The sequence below is a fragment of the Mercenaria mercenaria genome, chromosome 3 (assembly GCF_021730395.1).
Source record: "Mercenaria mercenaria strain notata chromosome 3, MADL_Memer_1, whole genome shotgun sequence".
In the NCBI taxonomy this organism is placed as follows: Eukaryota; Metazoa; Mollusca; class Bivalvia; order Venerida; family Veneridae; genus Mercenaria; species Mercenaria mercenaria.
Genome location: NC_069363.1, coordinates 32,905,537 through 32,931,963, shown reverse-complemented (window position 1 = coordinate 32,931,963; position 26,427 = coordinate 32,905,537). Strand labels below are relative to the sequence as shown.

The 26,427-nt window shown below is 37.1% G+C and overlaps 1 protein-coding gene across 4 annotated transcripts in view; it reads left to right on the top strand.

Moving 5' to 3' along the window:
* The window catches only part of LOC123525840 (PCNA-interacting partner-like), a 178,875-nt gene that overhangs the window by 3,371 nt on the left and 149,077 nt on the right, over positions 1-26,427 (top strand). For 2 of the 4 annotated variants that reach the window (XM_053538130.1, XM_053538131.1), the window contains exons 1-2: positions 9,769-9,902; positions 17,944-18,084. The gene's annotated coding sequence lies outside the window, so the exon portion shown is untranslated. Of the gene's footprint in view, positions 1-9,347; positions 9,903-17,943; positions 18,085-26,427 lie in introns of those variants that run through there. The other 2 variants (XM_053538129.1, XM_053538133.1) reach the window with 2 other exon arrangements.

Here is a 26,427-nt window from a genome sequence, read left to right as displayed (position 1 = left end):
GTAAGCCCCTGCAATAGCATTTTAGGGAAGGTGTAAGCTCCTGAAATAGCATTTTAAGGACGATGTAAGCCCCTGCAATAGCATTTTAAGGAAAGATGTAAGCCCCTGCAATAGCATTTTAAGGAAGATGTAAGCCCCAGCAATAGCATTTTAAGAAAGGTGTAAGCCACTGCGATAGCATTTTAAGAAAGGTATAAGCCACTGCACTAACATTTTAAGGAAAGATGTAAGCCACTGCAATAGCATTTTAAGGAAAGGTGTAAGCCACTGTGATTGCATTTTAAGAATGGTATAAGCCACAGCAATAACATTTTAAGGAAAGGTGTAAGCCACTGCAATAGCATTTTAAGAAAGGTATAAGCCACAGCAATAATATTTTAAGGAAAGGTGTAAGCCACTGTAATAGCATTTTAAGACAGTTACAAGCCACAGCAATAACATTTTAAGGAAAGGTGTAAGCCACTGCAATAGCATTTTAAGAAAGGTATAAGCCAAAAAGTGTAAGCCACTGCAAAAGCATTTTAAGAAAGGTATAAGCCACAGCAATAACATTTTAAGGAATGCGTAAGCCACTACAGTAGAATTTTAAGGAAGATTTAAGCCCCTGCAATAGCATTTTAAGGAATGTGTAAGCCACTGCAATAGCATTTTAAGAAAGGTATAAGCCACAGCAATAACATTTTAAGGAATGTGTAAGCCAGTACAATAGAATTTAAGGAAGGTTTAAGCCCCTGCAATAGCATTTTAAGGAATGTGTAAACCACTGCAGTAGCATTTTAAGGAAGGTGTAAGCCCCTGCAATAGCATTTTAAGAAAGGTGTAAGCCACTGCAATAGCATTTTAAGGAAAGGTGTAAGCCCCTGCAATAGCATTTTAAGGAAGATGTAAGCCACTGCAATAGCATTTTAAGGAAAGGTGTAAGCCCCTGCAATAGCATTTTAAGGAAGATGTAAGCCCCTGCAATAGCATTTTAAGAAAGGTGTAAGCCACTGCGATAGCATTTTAAGAAAGGTATAAGCCACTGCACTAACATTTTAAGGAAAGATGTAAGCCACTGCAATAGCATTTTAAGAAAGGTGTAAGCCACTGTGATTGCATTTTAAGAATGGTATAAGCCACTGCACTAACATTTTAAGGAAAGATGTAAGTCACTGCAACAGCATTTTAAGACAGGTGTAAGTCACTGCAATAGCATTTTAAGACAGGTGTAAGCCCCTGCAATAGCATTTAAGGAAAGGTGTAAGCCCCTGCAATAGCATTTTAAGAAAGGTGTAAACCACTGCAATAGCATTTTAAGAAAGGTGTGTCCCTGCAATAGCATTTTAAGAAAGGTGTAAGCCACTGCAATAGCATCTTAAGAAAGGTATAAGCCACTGCAATAACATTTTAAGGAAATATTTAAGCCACTGCAATCACATTTTAAGGAAGGTGCCACTGCAATCACAGTTTAATGATGGTGTAACAGTAAGCCACTGCAATAGCATTTTAAAGAAGGTGTAAGCCACTGTTATCACACTTTAAGGAATGAGTCAGCCACTGATGCATTATAAGGAAGTGTCAGCTTAATACACCTTGGAAATACTTGACAAAAACTAAAATTCCATATTTACTAAACAGCTAGGGATGATGGTTAGAGTTTTTCCCAAAAGAAGTGTGGGCACCAAGTATATAATACAGTTGTTTTAAAAAAGGCGCCTGCCAGTAAGTTTTTGGCTCTAAAGAGCAAAATACAGGTACTACCTTATCATTTATTTGGTCAGCTCTTGCAGCCAGGCAGTTTAAACAAAATTCGGTTTAAACAAAATCTGCAGTTGGTCAGTTAATGTATCTGACAACTGATTCCAGGTTAAAAGTTGGTTGTTACTTCTTGCATTTAGAATATATCTCCTCTGTTAGGGATATGGTAGGATAAGGCAAAGAAGTACTGGCTGAAGGTTTCAGAAAACTACCGTATCACCACATTTTAAGGGCAGTTTAGGCCAAGGGGCTCATGTATTTTTGGACTAAATTTCATTTGGATAGGGATGATAAGGTAGAGCAAGATAGGATTTTTTTCTGCCACTGTTAATGTGTGAAAGTGTACTGTGTGATAGTGTAATTAAAGAGTCAGCCCTCGAAACAAGATGTCTTTAGGTACTACCATATCATTTAATGTGATCCGCTACTGTAGCCAGACCGTTTACTTATACGCTAACATAAAAAAATAGAGGGTTGCAATTGGTTACATCATTTAGGAGATTAGATGTTTTTCAGTCATTGATTTTTGACAAAATATCAGGGTTCTCCCCAGAATATCATCGCAGATGGTGTGTGCTAGTTAGGTGACTATTACCTTTCAAAGATATTTGATCATTTATAAATAATTTTGGTCAGCAGTGTTACTGGCAAAGAGGTTATAGTAAACAGGTGTGTATCTGTCAGAGGTGACATATTTATAGGAATAAAACTGTTGAAGTTCCATAATGGTTTAAGTTTTATGTAAAAAAAACCAGATTATGGTAGGCAGCTGTCCAAATAGATGTTATGCATTCAGAAATGGTGATTTTAATAAAAGTTTATGTTATGTTAATCAGTGAACATTTGGCAAATACTTGAAAAAACAATGATCAAAAATGGGATTTAACAAGAAATTACTGTATTTTGATATAATATTATGTTCAGCTAGATCATAAACAAAGACTTTATGAATCTTCAGACCATACTTCTACCAGAAAATTCAATTTTAGTTACATATTGCTACCAGGTTGGTTACTCCATTAAATTTAGGAACCTGGGGAGAACAGTATTGCTGCTAGGGTTAGGGTACTAGTAATTAAAGCCAATTATTTAAATAGTGTAATTGGCTACAGATTGAAATTGAACTATCACTTGCTGCATTTATTATCCCCTATTGAAGGTGGATGAATATAGACTTGGCGTTGTCTGTCCAGCTATTTGTTCATTCATCCGTTTGTCCTTGCGTATGTGCCTCTGAAATTCAAAAAGTATTTTTAAATTAGCTAAAATCAACAAACCTCAAATAGTTATTGATTAGCTCACAATAGTATTATCCCCATTCACCCAGTGAAATGCAGAGTTTTTCCCCTTGATAAGAAAACGGGATTTAATTTTGACTATCTAAGTAATCTAATGATAGGTTTTCATGAAATTTTACATATTAGTGTAGTTAATTATGATACAGTAGGGTACATGCACAACTTATATTAGGATGACTTCAGTAACTTCAGAGTGATTGCCCAATACTTGTATTACAGTCAATAAATTCCCACATAACAAAGTAATCCATTGGTGGATATTCATGAAATTTAATACACTATAGGGTAGTTGTGCATATTACATCTTTTGTAAGGATCTCTTCAGTAAATGCAGAGTTATTTTCCTTTAATTGTTTTGAAATTCCCACAAAACAGAATAACACATTGTTGGATCTTCATGAAACTTAATACTATATAGATTACTGATAAGGTGGTGGTGCACACACACACACATTTGGTCAGGATTTCTTCAGTAAGTTATTGAGTTGTTTTATATTTCAAAATATAGTCCTGTCATTCACAAAACAGCCCATTGGTGGGGGATATAAATTTGCTTCTTTTGTTAGGAATATGGTAGAATAAGGCAAATGTTTTAATTCTGGCTACTGGTTTTATAAAAGCTACCATATCACCACATCTTAAGGGCAGTTTCGGCCACATGCATGTATTTTTGGACAAAATTTCAACATGATATGGTAGATTTGTTAGGAAGATGCCTCAGTTAATGACAACTTTGTTCGATGGATTTCTTCTTCATGCATGGAGGGATTTTGATGTATCTTGGCACAATTGTTCACCATTATGAAAGTGTCATGTGCAAGAACCAGGTCTCTTGGTCTAAGGTCATGGTCACGTATGAGAATGAAATTTTCTTGTATGGCCTTTCAGTGGGTTGATGAATGCTTTTACATTATATCCAGGTCACGCATGATACTTATTTTAGGTCAAGGTCAATAGGTCAAATGTCAAGCTACTGTCATGATATTTGAATTGTGCAGTTCTGTAACAAAATTTTTTCTTCTAATAAGCTCTCTATGGGCTTATTTTGCGACTATGGCACTCTTGTAACTAATAAATATTACTTTAAAACAAATTGAAAATCTTAAAGATATATAACTTTTTGTCTATGATTATTGGGTTTGTACCAATAATGGTGTTTATCTATGGTCTATAGGCTGGTACCAGTATATGGATTTATGGGATGCCATTAAAGGGGAAAATATTTTTTTATTACATGTTGAACATGTTGGTAGAGTTCCTACATTAAGACTTACAATATTTTTTGGCTCTTCCTACATTTTGTTTTAGTTTATGTATGAATGAGCTTGCATAAGTGAATTTCTACCTGCAGAGAAGAGGATGTTGCTGTGAAAGAGAAACTTGGTTGAGGGCTTGACATTGACTGTGCAATTAAGGGCTTCAATATAACTGTTTAAGCCCAACGGTCAAACCTGACTGTTCAAAGAAACCACCATATCTTATTTTCATCTACAGTGTAGCCAATTTAGCCATTCAAGTTTGGAGAAAATCCTCAACTCGGAAGTTTAATGGAAAACAAATTATTTACTTGTGGTTATGAAATTCTTTTGCATATTAGGAATAGGTTCAAAACATTGTACTTTAGTATATATTAGTTTTTAGGACTGTGGTGGAGTAGGCCAGTTAATTTAGAACTGGCAGATGGTTAAAAACGAAGTTAAACTATGAGTTCTTGCAGATTTAAAAGAGTGATGTGGTTGTTTAAACAAAGTGGCTACAGGTTTCAGAACTACCATGTTACCATATTTTAAGGGCTGTTTTGGCTTGGTCATCCTTAAATATAATTTTCTTATTCTGTGCTCCAACCAATCCATCAATTTGTCACTACCCCAGTTTTTCATTTGACATTATTATAAAAGTGTCAAATATATTTTCTTGTACAAATTTCAATCTCTTTAGTTGATACATCCAGTTTTAGTTTGGAAAGTTTCAAAAACAAACAAGCAAGAATTACTTACTGACCGGTATAGGAGCACAGAAAGCTTAACAATTTTCGAAGGATGGCTGTACGTATTTTTGGACTAAATTTCAGGAAATAAGGTCGATATGGTGGAATGAAATAAGGTGTCAGCCATTGATCATTTTTTAAAATGGCAATTTGTGTCAATTTATATCTAAAAGATTTGTTACAGTAATGAAATTTATGTTAAATTCTTTTTCATTTCTAAAGCACATTATTAAGGTCATAATTGTCTTGTAAGACATGTATTAAATATCTTGTAAAGCACAGTGATTGAATGTTAATGAATTATCTGTAATTCATCTTGTAAAGCATAGTGGTCGTAACTCCAGCGTGACTGTCAAACTTGACTGTTTAAAGATACTACCATATCATATTTTCAGTCTTTAGTGTATCCGTCCCGTGTGGTTCTGGGACAATCTGTGTATGAAAAGAATTGGAACCACTGTCTTACCCTAGCATGATCGTAAGAGGCGACAATTAGGGTCTGAACTCTTGGTTTTGCTGTAACTCTGTGATTCCAGTAGGTATAAAAGTTTTGATTTCATATCTCATGTTTTTATTTTTATGTAAATGAGATGTGAAACCAAAATTTTTAGTCCTGTAATCTGTACTGTGTTGGTGCACTAATGTTAGCAATTTTAAGTTGAAAGAAAATCCTCAACTCAGAAGTTTTAATGTTAATCAAGTTACATTGTATATACATGTGGTTATGACATTCTTCTGCATATATAAGGTATAGGTTCAAATCATTGTACTTTTTTCATATATATTTGTTGTTAGGACTGTGGTAGTGTAGGTCAGTTAATCAGAACTGGCTGTTGGTTAAAACTGAAATTAAACTACCACTTCTTGCAGATTTGAGAGTGATGTGGTAAGATAAACAAAATTGCTACAGGTTTCAGAATTGCTACATCACCATATTTTAAGGACAGTTTTGGCCAGGCTATCCTTAAAACAATTGTTATTTTCTGTGCTCCAGCCAACCCATCATTTTGTCACTACCCTCAGCATTGTTTTGGACATAATGAAGGTGACGGAATTTTCTTTTGTACAAATTTCAAATTTCAGTCATCTGTTTAGCTCATATAATTATGATAAAGTTTTGACTGAATAAAAAAGACAAGTAAGAATTACTTACTGACCCGCCTAGGAGCACAGCAAACAAACAATTTCTTAAGGATAGCCGCTCACGTATTTTTGGACTAAATTTCAAGTAATAAGATGATATGGTAGAGTAAAATAAGGTGTCAGCCATTGATTTTTGTTTAAATGGCAATTTGAACATACAGTTTTGATAAGTTTATGTTAAATGATACTTTTAAGATTAATATAATGACATTAGCAATGTATATTGTATAAATTGCTTTGTAACACACAGTAAATGTATGTTAATGAATTATCAGTTTGTAAAACACATTAAAATGTATCTTTAAATGAATTTTGTAAAACACTGAATGGATGTGAAATGAGGTATGATTATTGTGAAGCAGAGTGAATGAGTGTCAGATGAATTATTTTGTAAAACAGAGTGATAGCAATCAATTGTACTTATTTACATTTTTGAAATATCTTTTATTAATGAAATGAACTGTTTTTTTAACACACAATGACAGGACCGTAAAATTAGATATTTTGTAAAACAGTGGTCAGATTATTTCTAAAATTGGGTAACATAGTAACAAACAGTGACAAAGTTTCATTTGTAACATGAAGTGGCAAGGTTTTTCAGTTAGACTTTTTATATGAGTAAATATATAACACATTATGGCAAGGTTTAATTTGTAAGATAAACAAAGTGGCAAGGTCTTTAACTAGTAACTTTGTAGGTTTAATGTGTAACATGAAGTGGCAAAGTATTTCTGTCAGCTTTAATTTATATGAGTAACTTTGTAACACACAGTGGCAAGGTTTAATGTGCAACATAAACAAGGTGGCAAGGTCTTTGGTATGATATTTAAATGAGTAATTTTGTAACACACAGTGGCAAGGTTTAATGCACAACATAAACAAAGTGGCAGGGTCTTCGGTATGATATTTAAATGAGTTACTTTGTAACACACAATGACAAGGTTTAATGTGTAACATAAACGAAGTGGCAAGGTTTTCGGTATGATACTTATATGAGTAACTTTGTAACACACAATGACAAGGTTTAATGTGTAACATAAACAAAGTGGCAAGGTTTTCGGTATGATACTTATATGAGTAACTTTGTAACACACAGTAGCAAGACTTGATTTGTAACATGAAGCGGCAAGGTCTTTCAAATAGATTTTTTTATTTGAGTAGCTTTGTATCACAGAGCGTCAAGGTTTAATTTGTAATATAAACAAGGTGGCAAGGTCTTCTTGTATGGTTTTTAAATGAGTTTCTTTGTAACATGCAGTGACAAGATTAATGGTTTGTAACATGAAGTGGCAAGGTCTTTAAAACATACTTTTTATGAGTAGCTTTGTAACACACAGTGGCAAGGTTTTATTTGTAATATAAACAAGTTGGCAAGGTCTTTGGTATGATGTTTAAATGAGTAACTTTGTAATGCACAGTAGCAAGATTTGATTTGTATCATTAAGTGACATGGTCTTTAAAACAGATTTTTTATATGACTAGCTTTGTAACACACATTTAAAAGTTTAACGTTTAAATCACAGTAGCAAGGATTAAACTGTAATACAAAATGGCAAAGTATTTTATATAAGTAAGTTTGTAACACACAGTAGCAAGGTTTAATGTGTAACCTAAAGTGGCAAGTCAACTAAACTAAACTCAGTCAGAGTTAGCTCCTACACTCCTCTGTGATAATACCAACAGAAAGAAATTTCAGTCTTTTCTTCCCCCACAGTACCAACTGATTGAAACCCTGCACATTTCTTTCCCATGATAATTTCCCATGATAATACCAGCTGACCGAAACCCTGCACATTTCTTTCCCATGATAATACCAGCTGAATGAAACCTCACACATTCCTTTCCCATGATAATACAAGCTAAATGAAACCTCACACATTCCTTTCCCGTGGTAATACCAGCTGACTGAAACCCTGCATATTTCTTTCCCATGATAATACAAGCTGAATGAAACCTCACACATTCCTTTCCCGTGATAATACCAGCTGAATTAAACCTTACACATTCCTTTCCCATGATAATATCAATTGAATGAAACCTCACACATTCCTTTCCCATGATAATACCAGCTGAATTAAACCTTACACATTCCTTTCCCATGATAATATCAATTGAATGAAACCCTGCACATTTCTTTCCCATGATAATACCAGCTGAATGAAACCTCACACATGCCTTTCCCATGATAATACCAGCTGAATTAAACCTTACACATTCCTTTCCCATGATAATATCAATTGAATGAAACCCTGCACATTTCTTTCCCATGATAATACCAGCTGAATGAAACCTCACACATTCTGTTCCCATGATAATAACAGTTGATTGAAACCCTGCATATTTCTTTCCCATGATAATACCAGCTAAAAGAAACCTCACACATTTCTTTCCCATGATAATACCAGCTGATTGAAATCCTGCACATTCTTTTCCCATAATAATACCAGCTGAATGAAACCTCACACATTCCTTTCCTGTGACAATACCAACAAATTGAAACCCTGCACATTTCTTATCCATGATAATACCAGCTGAATGAAACCTCACACTTTTCTTTCCCATGATAATACCAACAAATTAAAACCCTGCACATTTCTTTCCCTTAATAATACCAACTGATTGAAACCCTGCTCATTTCTTTCCTGTGTTAATACCAGCTGAATGAAACCTCACACATTTCTTTTTCATGATAATACCAACAAATTGAAACCCAGCACATTTCTTTCCCTTAATAATACCAGCTGATTGAAACCCTGCTCATTTCTTTCCTATGTTAATACCAGCTGAATGAAACCTCACACATTCCTTTCCCATGAATGGCATGATAATACCAACAAATTGAAACCCTGCACATTTCTTTCCCTTGATAATACCAACTGATTGAAACCCTGCTCATTTCTTTCCCATGATAATACCATCTGAATGAAACCTCACACATTCCTGTCCCTTGATAATACCAACTGATTGAAACCCTGCAAATTTCTTTCCCATGATAATATCAGCTGAACGAAACCTCACACATTTCTTTCCCATGATAATACCAGCTGATTGTAACCCTGCATATTCCTTTCCTATGGTAATACCAGGTTGGAAAACTAAGATCTATTGCCTTGGAAGCTTTTAAAGTCATAAAAAAACAAGGCCCATTATACTTGCATTAAAAATAGTAATTACTCTTTTAGGTACACAAATACAGCAGACTGTCCAAGGGTAAGAATCTCTGGCTTTGGCAGCAGCTCTTTTTGTTTCATGGCAGCCAAACTCTCTCCCACAAAACCAATTTTAACTAGTTCAAAAAGTTTGATCAATGCCTGCAGCAGAGAGAGCTACTGATTTGGTGCTTTATGTTACGTTGCTTGTTTAAAAAAAAACTGTGCTTGGCTGCTTTATGCGCTGATGCTTTCTTTTATATGTGCTTATTTCATAATAATGCTTGTTTCTTTTGTTCTTGTTTTATATGTGCATGTATGTGTAAATGCATTGCTTTCATATGTGCTTTTGTATTGCTTGAAGGTAGCTGCTTCCAGAAATTATCTTTTATTTTATGTCTTTTTATGTTCCTTTAACATGTCATATTTTATGCAGGTTAAATTATTCATGTCTTAACCAGTATTTTAGTTGCTTTCTGTTTTTCGTTGTTATTTATAACTTCAGGTTTATTTTGATGAATGTGAGCATGAAATTATGCAGTTGTGTCTAACAGTCAGCATGAATTAACTACATGTACTCCCAATTAAGTAAGTATAGTGTTTCTGAAATAGTCTTCATACGCACAAAGTCATAGCCTTTAACCTAACAGAGTTACCCAACTTATGAACAAACTGAGTTTGTTTACTTATATTTCATATCTGTAGCATTAGGCTAAATGTTAAAACTTCCTAAAATATCAGAAAGTTTTATAAAAATCAGTGTTTTTAGTGAGCGCCCTGTGTCCGTCGTTCATCCGTCAGTCGTCCGTCTCAACAACTTGACTGTTAACGCTGTAGAGGTCACAATTTTGGCCCAATCTTAATGAAACTTGGTCAGAATGTTACCCTCAATAAAATCTTGGACAAGTTCGATATTGGGTCATCTGGGGTCAAAAACTATGTCACCAGGTCAAATCAAAGGAAAAGCTTGCTAACACTCTAGAGGTCACAATTTTGGCCAGATCTTAAAGAAACTTGGTCAGAATTATACCCTCAATAAAATCTTGGACGAGTTTGATAGTTGGTCATCTGGGGTCAGAAACTAGGTCACCAGGTCAAATCAAAGGAAAAGCTTGTTAACACACTAGAGGTCACAGTTTTGGCCCAATCTTGATGAAACTTGATCTGAATGTTACTCTTAATAAAATCTTGGAAGAGTTCGATATTGGGTCATCTGGGATCAAAAACTAGGTCAAATCAAAGGAAAAGCTTGTTAACATTCTAGATGTCACAATTTTGGCCCAATCTTAATAAAACTTGGTCAGAATGTTACCCTCAATAAAATCTTGGATGAGCTCAATATTGGGTCATCTAGGTTCAAAAACTAGGTCACCAGGTCAAATCAAAGGAAAAGCTAGTTAACACTGTAGAGGTCACATTTCGAGGGTTCAACGCAATAAGGGCGTATCTACATATAATAACTATATGTAGATACGCCCTTATTGCGTTGAACCCTCATTTATGACCATATCTTAATGAAACTTGGTCAGAATGTTGATCTTGATGATCTATAGGTCAGGATCAAATCTGGGTCAGGTGGGTTCAGAAACTAGGTCACTAGGTCAAATCAAAGGAAAGCTTGTTAACACTCTAGAGGCCACATTTATGACTGTATCTTCGTGAAACTTAGAATCTAAGGGGCCTCCGTGGCCGAGTGGTTAAGGTCGCTGTCTTCAAATCACTTGCCTCTCATCGATGTGGGTTCGTGCCTCACTCGGGGCGTTGAATTCTTCATGTGAGGAAGCCATCCAGCTGGCTTACAGGTCGGTGGTTCTATCCAGGTGCCCGCTTGTGATGAAATAATGCACGGAGGGTCACCTGGGGTCTTCCTCCACCATTAAAGCTGGAAAGTCGCCATATGACCTATCATGTGTTGGTTCGATGTTAAATTAAAAAAAAAACAAAAAAAAAAAAACATAAAAAAACAAAAAACAAATCTGGGTCATGTGGGGTCAAAAACTAGGTCACCAGGTCAAATCAAAGGAAAAGCTAGTTAACACTTTAGAGACCATATTTATAACTATATCTTAATGAAACTTGGTCAGAATGTTAATCTTGATGATCTTAAGGTCAATAGGTCAGGTGAGTGATACAGGGCCTTCATGGTTTTTTTAGCTCACCTGTCACATAGTGACTAGGTGAGCTGTTGTGATCACCCTTCGTCCGTCGTGTGTCCGTGCTTCCGTCCGTCTGTCAACAATTTCTTGTCTGCACGATAGTGGTTTCATTTATGATTTTATTTTAACCAAACTTGCACACAACTTGTATCACCATAAGATCTCGGTTCCTTTCTTGAACTGGCCAGATCCCGTTATGGGTTTCAGAGTGATGGCCCCTGAAAGGGCCAAAATCAGCTATTTTGACCTTGTCTGCACAATAGCAGCTTTATGATTTGATTTTTACCAAACTTGCACACAACTTGTATCACCATAAGATCTTGGTTCCTTTCTTGAACTGGCCAGATTCCTTAATGGGTTCCAGAGTTATGGCCCCTGAAAGGGCCAGAATTAGCTATTTTTACCTTGTCTGCACAATAGCAGCTTCATTTATGATTTGATTTTAACCAAACTTGCACACAACTTGTATAACCATAAGATCTTGGTTCCTTTCTTGAACTGGCTAGATTCCATTATGGGTTCCAGAGTTATGGCCCCTGAAAGGGCCAGAATTAGCTATTTTGACCTTGTCTGCACAATAGCAGCTTCATTTATGATTTGAATTTAATCAGACTTGCACAAAACTTGTTTTGCCATAAGATCTCAGTTCCTTTATTGAACCGGCCAGATCCCATAACGAGTTCCAGAGTTATGACCCCTGAAAGGGCCTGAATGAGCTATTTTGACCTTGTTTGCACAATAGCAACTTCATTTATGATTTGATTTTAACCAAACTTGCACACAACTTGTATCACCACAAAATCTTGATTCCTTTCTTGAACTGTCCAGATTCCGCCATGGGTTCCAGAGTTATGGCCCCTGGAAGGTCAAAAATTGGCTATTTTGGCTTTTGCAGCCATATAGAGACTTCATTTATGTTTCTTTTTTTATACAAACTTCCAAAATATCTTCAACAACAATAAATCTTGGATTCCATGACAAATCAGATCCAATCGTAGGTTCCAGAGTTATTTTATATCTGATTACCTCCCCTGATTGTAGTCAAAATGGATTTATATCAGTAAGTACTTATAGGACTTATTTGAAATTTCATTATTGCCATAAGTTGGACTGAGCCAATCAGGGTAGATAACTATGGACTGATTTATGTCAAATTACCTCCCTTTATTTCAAATTAAAATGGGTATATCTCTGTAACTAATGAAGATACTGATCTGAAATTTCATTTATGTCAACAGATTTATTTGGCAGATCCTTCTTTTGTTCACTTACAACAATTTTCTTTTTAATTACTTCCCTTTTACGTTACTATAAATAGCTTATTTTTAGTAACTTTTTTATTATTGGCCGTAGGGATAAACCGAGACCAGTTTTTTGTGGTACAACATGGATGGTACCTCCAATTTTTAGGTGTATTTTGACATATCTGTACCTTGGAAGAATTTTTTTTTTGTTTTTGGTTAAATTTCTTTCCTTTGTTGTTCCTGGCATTTGGACTTAGATATTTTTTCTGAGGACCTTCTTGTCCTCAAGTGCAGTGATAACAGGTGAGCGATATAGGGCCATCATCGCCCTCTTGTTTTTTTTAGCTAACATGAACTTTGTTCAGGGTGAGCTGTCAGTAAAGGTGGATGGTCCAGCATCTTTCGTCCATTGTCCATCCTTCCTCAACATTTTTACTTAAACATCTTTTCCTCTGAAACTACTTGTCAAAATTACACTAAACTTGGTCAGTAGCATTCTGGCATGGACCTCTATCAATTTTGTTCAAATGGTTCTCCTTGGTCACTTCTAGAAAACTCCAGAGGTAAATATGAAAAAAAAATCTTTAAAGAACTTCTTCTCATGAACTGTTTTATATCTTCATCAAACTTGGTCTGTAATATCATTAAAAAGTTCTCTCCCAAATTTTTTCAGATGGAGGCATTTGGCTTGGTTCTGGGCCGTTAGTTCTAAAATTAGAAATACCTCATAAAGACTTTTTCTGGTGAACTTAGATCTTCATCAAACTTGGTCTGTAGCATCATTCTAAGGTCCTCTCCCAAATTTGTTCAAATGGGGCCACTGGAGCTAAAAATAGAAAAAACCTTTAAAAGACTTCTTCTCGGGAACTGCTCAGTGGATCTTGTCAAACTTTGTCTGTAGCATTGTTCTAAGGTCCTCTCACAATTTTATGAATAAATTTCCATTGAAATTGTATTGCTTTACATGAGGAAGATGAGTTTTGAATTTGGGCCTATTTTTAGCTCACCTGTCACATAGTGACAAGGTGAGCTTTTGTGATCACCCTTCATCCGTCGTCCGTGCGTTCGTCAACAATTTCTTGTCTGCACGATAGTGGTTTCATTTATGATTTTATTTTAACCAAACTTGCACACAACTTGTATCACCATAAGATCTCGGTTCCTTTCTTCAGCCGGCCAGATCCCGTTATGGGTTCCAGAGTTATGGCCCCTGAAAGGGCCAGAATTAGCTATTTTGACCTTGTCTGCACAATAGCAGCTTTATTTATGATTTGATTTTAACCAAACTTGCACACAACTTGTATCACCATAAGATCTTGGTTCCTTTCTTTAACCGGCCAGATTCCATTATGGGTTTCAGAGTGATGGCCCCTGAAAGGGCCAGAATTAGCTATTTTGACCTTGTCTGCACAATAGCAGCTTCATTTATGATTTTATTTTAACCAAACTTGCACACAACTTGTATAACCATAAGATCTCGGTTCCTTTCTTGAACTGGCGAGATTCCATTATTGGTTCCAGAGTGATGGCCCCAGAAAGGGCCAGAATTAGCTATTTTGACCTTGTCTGCACAATAGCAGCTTTATTTATGATTTGATTTTTACCAAACTTGCACAAAACTTGTGTCACCATAAGATCTCGGTTCCTTTCTTGAACCGTCCAGATCCCTTAATGGGTTCCAGAGTTATGACCCCTGAAAGGGCCAAAATTAGCTATTTTGACCTTGTCTACACAATAGCAGCTTCATTTATGATTTGATTTTAACCAAACTTGCACACAACTTGTATCACCACAAGATATTGGTTCCTTTCTTGAACAGGCCAGATCCCATCATGGGTTCTGTAGTTATGGCCCCAGATAGGGGGTGGGGCTTGTTTTCCCTATATGGCTATATAGAAAATCTTCTCAAAAGCTACTGGTCCGCTTTCAAAATAATTTTACACAAATGTGCCTTGGATGACCTTCTACCAAATTCCTTGAGATAATTTTGATTCTTCAAAAAACATGGTGGCCCGCAGGAGCCACTCGTTATCCCTATATGGCCATATAGAAAACTTTAAAATTAAATCTTCTTGAATGAAACTTCTGGCCTGATTTGAGAATAATTTTATTTAAAGTTACTTTAAGAAAATTTCAACTTTATTTTCTCATAATTCTTTTGATTGATCTTTATTGTGATCTTTTGACCTTGAAGACTTGTCCTTAAGTGCAATGATAACAGATGAGCGATATAGGGCCATCATGGCCCTCTTGTTTCCTCCATGGTAAAGTTATGCTAAGTGCAATCTCCCACTTAAGCTCAACTTTAAGTTTGCCTGCCTTTTTCTACCCCCCAACAAAGTTGTAAGGGGGGGTATACTGGTTTCAGGTTGTCTGTCTGTCCGTCTGTCTGTCTGTCCGTCCGTAGACACAGTCTTGTGCACACCATCTCTCCTCATCCCCTTGACACAATTTAATGAAACTTCACACAAGTGATCACTAACAACAGTAGTAGTGCATGGGGCATGTTAGGTCCTTTCAGAAAAAAAAATTGCAGAGTTACGGGACTTTGTTTTTTGTTACTATACTATATACATAGACACAATCTTGTGCGCACCATCTCTCCTCATCCCCTTGACACAATTTAATGAAACTTCACACAAGTGATCACTAACAACAGTAGTTGTGCATGGGACATGTTAGGTTGTTTCAGAAAAAAAATTTGCAGAGTTACAGGACTTTGTTTTTTGTTACTATACTATATACATAGACACAATCTTGTGTGCACCATCTATCCTCATCCCCTTGACACAATTTAATGAAACTTCACACAAGTGATTAGTAACAACAGTAGTTGTGCATGGGACATGAAAGGTTCTTTCAAAAAAAAAATTTGCAGAGTTACGGGACTTTGTTTTTTGTTATCCCCCGACGAAAGTCGGAGGGATATAGTTTTGGTGTGGTCCGTCCGTCCGTCCTTCCGTCCATCTTTCCGTCTGTCCGTCCATCCGCCCGTCCGGAGCCATATCTAGGAAATGGTTGGGAATATTTATTTAAAACTTCATATACATGTTCACCACAATGAGTTCTTGCGGCCCGTCAAGTTTCAGTCAGATTGCCCAAGTAACACCAGAGTTATGACCCTTAGAAGTTTCTAGTGTTAACTATATAGGGTACTATAAATATGGCAATTTCTGCATCATAACTTTTGATATATTTGACCTAGAACTATGAAACTTAAACAGAATTTAGATCACCATAAAGTGGTTGTGTACACACAATTTCATTTGGATTTATTTGTAAATTAAGAGTTATTGCCCTCCCCCCCCCCTTCATTCCTTATTTTAGATTTTTTTCAAACAAACTTCATACACATGTTCACCACTATGAGGTTATGGGGCCCATCAAGTTTCAGACAGATTGCCCAAGTAACACCAGAGTTATGGCCCTTAGAAGTTTCTAGTGTTAACTGTATAGGGTACTATAGATATGCCAATTTCTGCATCATATCTTTTGATATATTTGACCTAGAACTATGAAACTTTAACAGAATTTAGAGCACTATAAATATTCTGCATAGTTATGAGACTTTGTTTTTTGTTACTATACTGTATACATACAGTCTATATACATACAGTCCACATAATTATGCAATCTTGTGTGCGTCAAATTGCAATGTACTGTGTCAGTGCATGGGGGGGGTACATTCATCACCTTTAGTGATAGCTCTAGTTATTTTTGCGAATCACTCTTCAATTTTAGAGAAATATATTGGGTTTAAATACTTGTATAATGTCAATCAAAGTTTTACTAGGCATCGATTGAATGTCAATTTCATCTATTGTAACAAAATCTCTGTTCAGTTGGGAAAAAAAACACTAAAAACAAACTGAAACTGGTAGACTATACTACCACTACATCAATCATTAGCCGACTCTCAGACCCTTCAGGCCTTTTGATTAGCTTTTGTGACTGCTGAATGTCTGTCGTCCGTAGCCAGTCGTGCGTCATGTGTTCGTCAACATTTTCTAAAAAAATCGTCTTCTTGAAAACCACTGGGCAGAATTACACCAAACTTCACAGGAATGATCCTTGGGTGGTCCCCTTTCAAAATTGTTAAAAGAAATATATTCCATGCAGAACTCGGGTTGCCATGGCAACCAAAAGGAAAAACTTTAAAAATCTTCTTGTCCAAAACCGCAAGACGTAGAGCCTTGATATTTGGAATGTGAAATCATCTTATGGTCCCCTATCAAGATTGTTCAAATTGTGCCCCTGGGGTGAAAAGAGGCCCCACACCGGGGGTCACAAGTTTTACATAGACTTATATAGGAAAAAATTTAAAAATCTTCTCGTCTAAAACCACAAGACCTAGACATTTAAAATTTAGTATGTAGCATTGCCTTGTGGTCCTCTACCAAAAATATTCAGATTATTAAAAAATATTAAGATTATTACCCTGGGGCCTCAAGTTTTACATAGACTTGTATAGGAAAAATCTTTAAAAATCTTCTTGTTTGAAACTACAAGACCTAGGCCTTTGATATTTGGTATGTAGCATTGCCTTGTGGTCCTCTTTGAAGATTGTTCAAATTGTGCCCCAGGGTTGAAAAGAGGCCCCACATAGGGGTCCCAAGTTTTACATAGACTTATATAGGGAAAATCTTCTTGTCTGAAACTGCAAGGCCTAGGCTTTTGATATTTGGTGTGTTGGATTGCCTTGTGGTCCTCTACTAAAATTGTTCAAATTATTACCCTGGGGTGAAAAGAGGCCCTGTCCCAGGGGTTCCAAGTTTAACATAGTGAAAAAAAAAAATCTTTTTGCCTGAAAGTTCAAGGCCTAGGCCTTTAAAATTTGGTATGTATCATTGCCTAGTGGACCTCTAACAGGATTGTTCAAATTATGCCTCTGGGGTTACCCTGCCCTGCTGGTCACTTGTTATATTAGTTATATAGGAAAAAATTCTTCAAAAATTATCAGATCATATTTCCTAGACTGTTTAATTATATTTACCTGATGTACCCAAGTGATTACATGTCACCTTACTGTGACCTTGATCTACGGAATATGCTTTTAAATATTATGGGTCAGATATTGTGAATAGAAAAATCATTTCAGTAAATAAGAATGAAATTTTCAAAATATAGTTTTTCTCATTGTATAAACTTTCAAGTCTGGTTCTCACAGACCTTTATATTATCACAAAAATGAGACATGAATGAGTGATTATTTTCTTTGTGGTATTTCAGCCCCATGCTGTATTACCAAAGGAAGAAGGCCAGGAACCAGTAGCAAACTGACCTGATATCAGAGGTAACAGAAACAACAGCAGCTGACAAGTGGACATCCAATGAAGTATTTTAACAATTGACATAGCCATGAGTGAAAATGTAAGATACAGTGTTCATTAATGAAAGATATTTTTTTTAGTCCCCTGGTTGAAAACCAGTTTCAGGGACTGTAGGAATGCGCTTTTCCGTCCGTCATTCTGTCTGTCCGAGCTCACATTTGCATACTTAGGTAGCTATAGGAACAATAGGTAACTGTACTTTTTCTTTGATGTCATTCATTCGGTAAGGCTTTTATGTGGCTATTTTTTTGGCTAAAAGAACAATAGAGAGAACAAAAGAGTAGCCACATAAGTATCCATATGTAGGAACATCCGCAATTTAGTGTACGGTCCATATCTCTGTCATCCATGAAGGTCCATATCTCTGTCATCCATGAAGGGATTTTAATATAACTAGGCAAAAATGTTCCCCATGATGAGACGACGTGTCGTGCAAAACCCGGACCTCAAGCTCAAAGGTCAAGATCATAATTAGAGGTCAAAGGTCAATGGCTTTTCTCCTGTCCAGTCCATAACTGCCATACATAAAGGGATTTTAATATTACTTGGCACAAACGTACCTCATAGTAAGATGATGTGTCATGCACAACTTTCAGACCCCTAGCTCAAAGGTAAGGTCACATTTGGCAGTCAAATGTTAACATGGCATGAATAGGGTCTGTTTCTTGTCCCGTTCATAACTCTGTCCTTCTTAAAGGGATTTTAATATCACTTGGCACAAATGTTTCCCATGATAAGATGACATATCATGCGCAAATTTCGGACCCCTGTCTCAAAAGCCAAGGTCACAATTGGAGGTCAAAGATCAGCAGGTTTTCCTGTCCAGGTCCCGAGGTCTAAGGTCAAGATCACACATAAGAGGTCAAAGGTCAAATTCAAGAATGACTGTCTGGAGCATTTCTTCTTCATGCATGTAGAGATTTTGATGTAACTTGGCACAAATGTTCACCACCATGAGGCAACATTGTTTTAGAATTGCGTCTCTTTGTTGTTACTATAGATAGATTATATTGTAACTTTCTTATTACGTGCCGTAGGGAAAAGTCAAGACCACTTCAATGTGGTACAACATGCATGTTACATCCAATTTTTAAGTGTATTTTGACCTATCTCTGCCTGGTAAAGAGTTTCTTGTGGACTTATATTATGTAGAATTTTTATCGGAACTGGCGGGCTGGCCTTTGGTCGGATTGGCGGGCGGGCAGGTATCTACCACAGACTTTGCCGGAGTATATCTTCTTCATGCATGGAGGGATTTTGATGAAACTTGCCACAGTTGTTTACCATCATGAGACAGAATGTTATGTGCAAGAACCAGGCCTCTAGGTCTAAGGTCATGGTCACTCTTAGAGGTCAAAGGTGAAATTCAAGAATGACTTTGTCTGGAGCGTATCTTCTTCATGCATGGAGGGATTTTGATGAAATTTGCCACAATTGTTCACCATCATGAGACAGAGTGTTATGTGCAAGAACCATGTCTCTAGGTCTAAGGTCATGGTCACTCTTAGAGGTCAAAGATCAAATTCAAGAATGACTTTGTCCGGAGCATACCTTCTTCATGCATGGAGGGATTTTGATGTTATTTGGCACAATTGTTCACCATTATAAGAGGGAGTGTCGTGAGCAAGAACCGGGTCCCTAGGTCTAAAGTCAAGGTCGCACTTAGAGGTCAAAGGATACAAGAATGAAAACTTTGTCCGGAGCATTTCTTCTTCATGCATGGAGGGATTTTGATACAACTTGGCACAAATGTTCACCACCATGAGACGCAGTGTCTATGCAAGAACCAGGTCCCTAGGTCTAAAGTCAAGGTCGCACTTAAAGGTCAAACATCACATTCAAGAATGACTTTGTCCGGAGCATATCTTCTTCATGCATGGAGGGATTTTGATGTAACATGACACAATTGTTCACAATCATAAGACAGAGTGTCCTGCGCAAGAACCAGGTCCCTAGGTCTAAGGTCAGAGTCACACTTAGAGGCCAAAGTTCAGATACAAGAATGACTTTGTCCAGAGCATTTCTTCATGCATGCACGGATTCTCATGTAACTTGGCACAATTGTACACAATCAGGTGACAGAGTATCATACGCAGGTCCCTTCTTTAGAATAACTTCCCTTTGTTGTTACTTTAAATAGCCTATATTGTAACTTTTTCATTACTAGTTGTAGGGAAAAATCGAGACCACCTTTCTGTAGTACAACATACATGTTACATTCAGTTCTGATGATCTCTAGGTCGAGTTCAAAACTTGGTTATGTGGGGTCAAAAACTAGGTCAGTAGGTCAGATCAAAGGGAAACATTGTGAACACTCTAGAGACCACATTTGTGACCCAATCTTTATGAAACTGGGTCAGAATGTTAGTCCTGATGATCTCTAGGTCAAGTTTGAAACTGGGCCATGTGGAGTCAAAAACTAGGTCAGTAGGTCAGATCAAAGGAAAAGCTTGTGAACCCTCTAGAGACCACATTTCTGACCCAATCTTTATGAAACTTGGTCAGAATGTTAGTCTTGATGATTTCTAGGTCAGGTTTGAAACTGGGTCATGTGGGGTCAAAACTAGGTCAGTTAATCAGATCAAAGGAATAGCTTCTGAACACTCTAGAGACTACATTTGTGCCCCAATCTTTATGAAGCTTGGTCAGAATGTTAGTCTTGATGATCAATAGGTCAGGTTTAAATCTGGGTCATGTTTAATCAAAAACTAGGTCAGTACTTCAGATCAATGGAAAACCTTTTGAACACTCTAGAGACCACATTTGTGACCCAATCTTTATGAAACTTGGTTGGAATGTTAATCTTGATGATCTCTAGGTCAAGTTCATATCTGGGTCATGTTGGATTAAAAACTAGGTCACCTGGTCAAATCAAAGGAAAAGCTTGTGAACACTAGAGGCCACAGTTGTGTCTCAATATTTATGAAACTTAGAAAGTTTAGCTTGATGATTTCTAGGTCAAGTTTGAATCTGGGTCATGTGGGGTCAAAAACTAGGTCACCTGGTCAAATCAAAAGAAAAGCTTGTTGTTAAGCAATCCTGATGAAACTGGGCCTGCATGTTTGTCTTAATCATTTCTAGGTCAAGTTTGTATCTTGGTCATGTGGGGTCTACAGGGGTGTAAAAAAAATGTTCACACCACTCGCCCTGCAGGACTAGTAGCCAGTAATATCTACTCGCCCTTAGTGAACAGCCACTCGCCCTAATAATCGACACTTTTAATACTGTCACTTTTATGAAAGGAGTATTATGGTCAGTAGGTCTAAAAATAGAAAAACCTCGTGACCTCTCTAGAGGCCATATTTTTCAAGGATCTTCATGAAAATTAATCAGAATGTTCATCTTGATGATATCTAGGTCAAGTTTGAAACTGGGTCAACTGCGGTCAAAAACTAGGTCAGTAGGTCTATAAATAGAAAAACCTTGTGACCTCTCTAGAGGCCATACTTTTGAATGGATCCTAATGAAAACTGGTCAGAATGTTCACCTTGATGATATCTAGGTCAAGTTTGAAACTAGGTCACATGCTGTCAAAAACTAGGTCAGTAGGTCAAATAATAAAAAAACCTTGTGACCTCTTTAGAGGCCATATTTTTCATGGGATCTGTATGAAAATTGGTCTGAATGTTAATCTTGATGATATCTAGGTCAAATATGAAACTGGGTCAACTGCAGTCAAAAACTAGGTCATTAGGTCAAAAAATAGAAAAACCTTGTGACCTCTCTAGAGGCCATATTTTTCAATTGATCTTCATGAAAATTGGTCTGAATGTTCACCTTGATGATATCTAGGTGAAGTTTGAAACTGGGTCACGTGCAGTCAAAAACTAGGGGTCAAGTGCCTTCAAAAACTAGGTCATTGGGTCAAATAATAGACAAACCTTGTGACCTCTCTAGAGGCCATAATTCTCATCGGATCTGTACGAAAATTGGTCTGAATGTTCATCTTTATGATATCTAGGTCAAGTTTAAAACTGGGTCACATGAGCTCAGAAACTAGGTCACTATGTCAAATAATAGAAAAAAACGACATCGTACTCGGTTCAAAACTGGGTCATGTGGGGACAGGTGAGCAATTCAGGACCATCATGGTCCTCTTGTAAAGTGTTCCTGTTGATTTTATTGCTGGCAAATGACGTCTTCTCTGTAGGCAATTTCAGCATTCTCCATTTTTTGTACCCCCCCAACAACAAAGTCGTAAGGGGGGGTATACTGGTTTCAGGTTGTCTGTCTGTCTGTCCGTCTGTCCGTAGATGCAATCTTGTGCGCACCATCTTTCCTTATCCCCTTGACAGAATTTAATGAAACTTCACACAAGTGATCAGTACCAACAGTAGTTGTGCATGGGGCATGTTAGGTTCTTTTAGACAAAAAAATTTGTAGAGTTATGGGACTTTGGTTTTTTGTTACTATACTATATACATAGACACAGTCTTGTGCGCACCATCTCTCCTCATCCCCTTGACACAATTTAATGAAACTTCACACAAGTGATCAGTACCAACAGTAGTTGTGCATGGGGCATGTTAGGTTCTTTTAGAAAAAAAATTTGCAGAGTTATGGGACTTTGTTTTTTTGTTACTATACTATATACATAGACACAAGCTTGTGCGCACCATCTCTCCTCATCCCCTTGACACAATTTAATGAAACTTCACACAAGTGATCAGTAGCAACAGTAGTTGTGCATGGGGCATGTTAGGTTCTTTCAGCAACAAAAATTGCAGAGTTATGGGACTTTGTTTCTTGTTAACATACTATGTACATACAGTCTGCATATGCAATCTTGTGCGTGCCTAATCTACCAGACTCTTGCACACAATTTATTGAAACTTCACACAAGTGATCAGTACCAACCCTAGTTGTGCATGGTGCATGTTACATTCTTTTAGATAAATATTCTGCATAGTTATGGGACTTTGTTTTTTGTTACTATACTGTATACATACAGTCTATATACATACAGTCCACATAATTATGCAATCTTGTGTGCGTCAAATTGCAATGTACTGTGTCAGTGCATATGGGGGGGTACATTCATCACCTTTAGTGATAGCTCTAGTTTGCTTAAGGTGAGCTATTCCTTCTGACGTCTGTCTGTCCACACTTTCATTTAAACAACATCTCCTAAACCACCTAGCCAATTTTGATGAAACTTCACAAGGATATTCCTTGGCTGATCCTCTTTCAAAGAATTTAATTCCTCACAGAACTCTGGTTGCCATGGCAACCAAAAGGAAAAACTTCAAAAATCTTCTTGTCCAAAACTGCAAAGCTTAGAGCTTTGATATTTGGCATGTGACATCATCTAATTGTCATTTATGAAAATTGTTCAAATTATGCCCCTGGGGTCCCAAGTTTTACATAGACTTATATAGGTAAAAACCTTTAAAAATCTTCTTGTCTGAAACTGCAAAACCTAGGCATTTGATATTTGGTATTTTGCATTTCCTAGAGAGGTACTCTAGCAAGATTATACAAAGTATGCCCCTGAGATGAAAAAAGGCCCCACTCTGGGGTCAAACGTTTTACATAGACTTATGTAGGAAAAAACTTGAAAAATTTTCTTTTCTGAAAGTTATTGGGCATGTAGCATTGCCTAGTGGTTCTGTAACAAGATTATTCAAATATGACCCTGGTGTGAAAAGAGGGCCTGCCCTGAGGACACTTGTTAGACCCCTACTGGATGAAAACCAGTTTTGGGGACTATAGGAATGCGCTTTTCTGTCTGTCCTTGCGTCCATCCATATGTAATTTTGTGTCTGGTTCATAACTCTGTCATCCTTGAAGGGATTTCAATCTTACTTAGCACAAATATTCCCCATGATGAGACGACGTGTCATGCTCAACTTTTAGAACCCTAACTCAAAGGTCAAGGTCACACTTTGCAGTCAAATTTTAACATGGCATGAACAGGATCTGTTTTGTGTCCTGTCCATAACTCTGTCATTCATTGAGGGGTTTTAATATCACTTGGCACAAATGTTTCCCATGATGAGTCGACATGTCCTGCACAAATCCCGGAGCCTTGACTCAAAGGTCAAGGTCACAATCTGAGGTCAACAGGGCTTTTTTCCTGTCCATTCCACAACTCTGCCATCGAGGAAGGGATTTTAATATTACTTGGCACAATTGTCCCTCATAATAAGACGATGTGTCATGCACAACTTATAGACCACTAGCTCAAAGGTCAAGGTCACAATTTGCAGTCAAATTTAAACATTGCATGAACAGGATCTGTTTTGTGTCCGGTCCATAACTCTGTCATTCATTGAGGGATTTTAACATCACTTGGCACAAATGTTTCCCATGATGAGTCAACATGTCATGCACAAATCACTGAACCTTGGCTCAAAGGTAAAGGTCACATTTGGGGGGTCAAAGGTCAACTTGGCTTTTTCCTGTCTGGTCAATAACTCTGCCATTCATGAAGGGATTTTAATATTACTTGGCACAAGTGTTCCTCATGATGAGACGACATGTCATGGGCTGTAACTCGAACCCCTAACTCAAAGATCAAGGTCAAATTTGGAGGTCAAAGGTCAGTAGAGTTTTTTCCTGTCCGGTCCAGAACTCTGTCTTACATCAATGGTTAACAATATTTCTTTGCATAAATGTTCCCAATGATGAGATGACTTGTCTTGCACAACTCCCAGAACCCTAGCTTAAAGGTCAAGGTCACACTTTGAGATCAGAGGTCAATGGGACTTTTTTGCTGTTTGGCCTATTTCCTTTATTAAGCTATATGAATATATAGGGGTTAAAACTTACTGCATATTTGATGTTTCCTATCTTTTGACTGTAATGGTTTCTTTAAATTTCTTTCAAATTAATTCTATTGTTCAGAGTAATAGCTGGTGATTTCATTTTAGTTGTAGAAAGATTAAGGATGCAGTCTTCTAAACACTGAAAATGTTTTTAGTCACATATTGGAGAATATGCTGGTATCAAATATCTAGAATCCACTGGATGTCTTAAGCCATTTCAGTTCAAAAGAAAATAAAAATATGACCTACTGAAACTGGAAACAGTTGGGTTTTTTTAGCTCACCTGAGCCAAGGCTCATGGTGAGCTTTTGTGACCTCTCAATGTCTGTCATATGTCGTCAGTCATGTGTCCATCAACAGTTTTAGCTCACCTGAGCCAGAGGCTCATGGTGAGCTTTTGTGACCGCCCAATGTCTGTAGTCTGTCGTGCGTCGTCAGTCGTGCGTCCGTCAGTATTTTCTAAAAAAATCTTCTTCTTGAAAACCACTGGGCAGAATTACACCAAACTTCACAAGAATGATCCTTGGGTGGTCCCCTTTCAAAATTGTTCAAAGAATTTAATTCCATGCAGAACTCTGGTTGCCATGGCAACTGAAAGGAAAAACTTTAAACATCTTCTTGTCCAAAACCGCAAGGTGTAGAGCCTTGATATTTGGCTTGTGACATCATCTTATGGTCCTCTATCAAGATTGTTCAAATTATGCCCCTGGGGTGTAAAGAGGCTCCACCCCGGGGGTCACAAGTTTTACATAGACTTACATAGTAAAAAACTTAAAAAATCTTCTTGTCTAAAACCACATGACCTAGGCCTTTGATATTTTGTATCCAGCATTGCCTTGTGTTCCTCTACCAAAATTGTTCAGATTATGCACCTGGGGTGAAAAGAGGCCCCGCTCCGGGGGTCACAAGTTTTACATAGACTTATATAGTAAAAAACTTTAAAAATCTTCTTGTCTAAAACCACATGATCTAGGCCTTTGATATTTTGTATGTAGCATTGCCTTGTACTCCGCTACCAAAATTATTCAAATTATGCCCCTGGGGTGAAAAGAGGCCCTGCATAATAGACTTATATAGGAAAAAAAACTTCAAAAATCTTTTTGTATGCCTGAAACTGCAAGGCCTGGGCTTTTGAGTATGTTATATTAAGTATGTTATATTAAGTATGTTGCCTTTCCTAGTGTTTCTCTACCAAAGTTGTTCAAATTATGTCCCTAGGGTGAAAAGAGGCCCTGCCCTGTGGGTACCAAGTTTAACATAGACTTACATAGGAAAAAAAATTAAAGATCTTCTTGTCTGAAAGTTCAAGGCCTAGGCATTTGATATTTGATATGTAACATTCAGGGCTCTCCCTAAAGTTTGAAGTAGTCAGTGATGAAAGAAAAGTAGCCAGCGGAATGTGAGCGGGGGGTCTGGGGGTATTCCCCCGGAAAATTTTGAAATTGAAGGTTTAAAATGTTGCAGTCTGGTGTATTTTTGGGTGTTTTTAGCTCACCTGAGCCAAAGGCTCATGGTGAGCTTTTGTGACCGCTCAATGTCCGTCGTCCGTCGTGCGGCCGTCAACAATTTGTAAAAAAATCTTCTTCTTGAAAACCACTGGGCAGAATTACATCAAA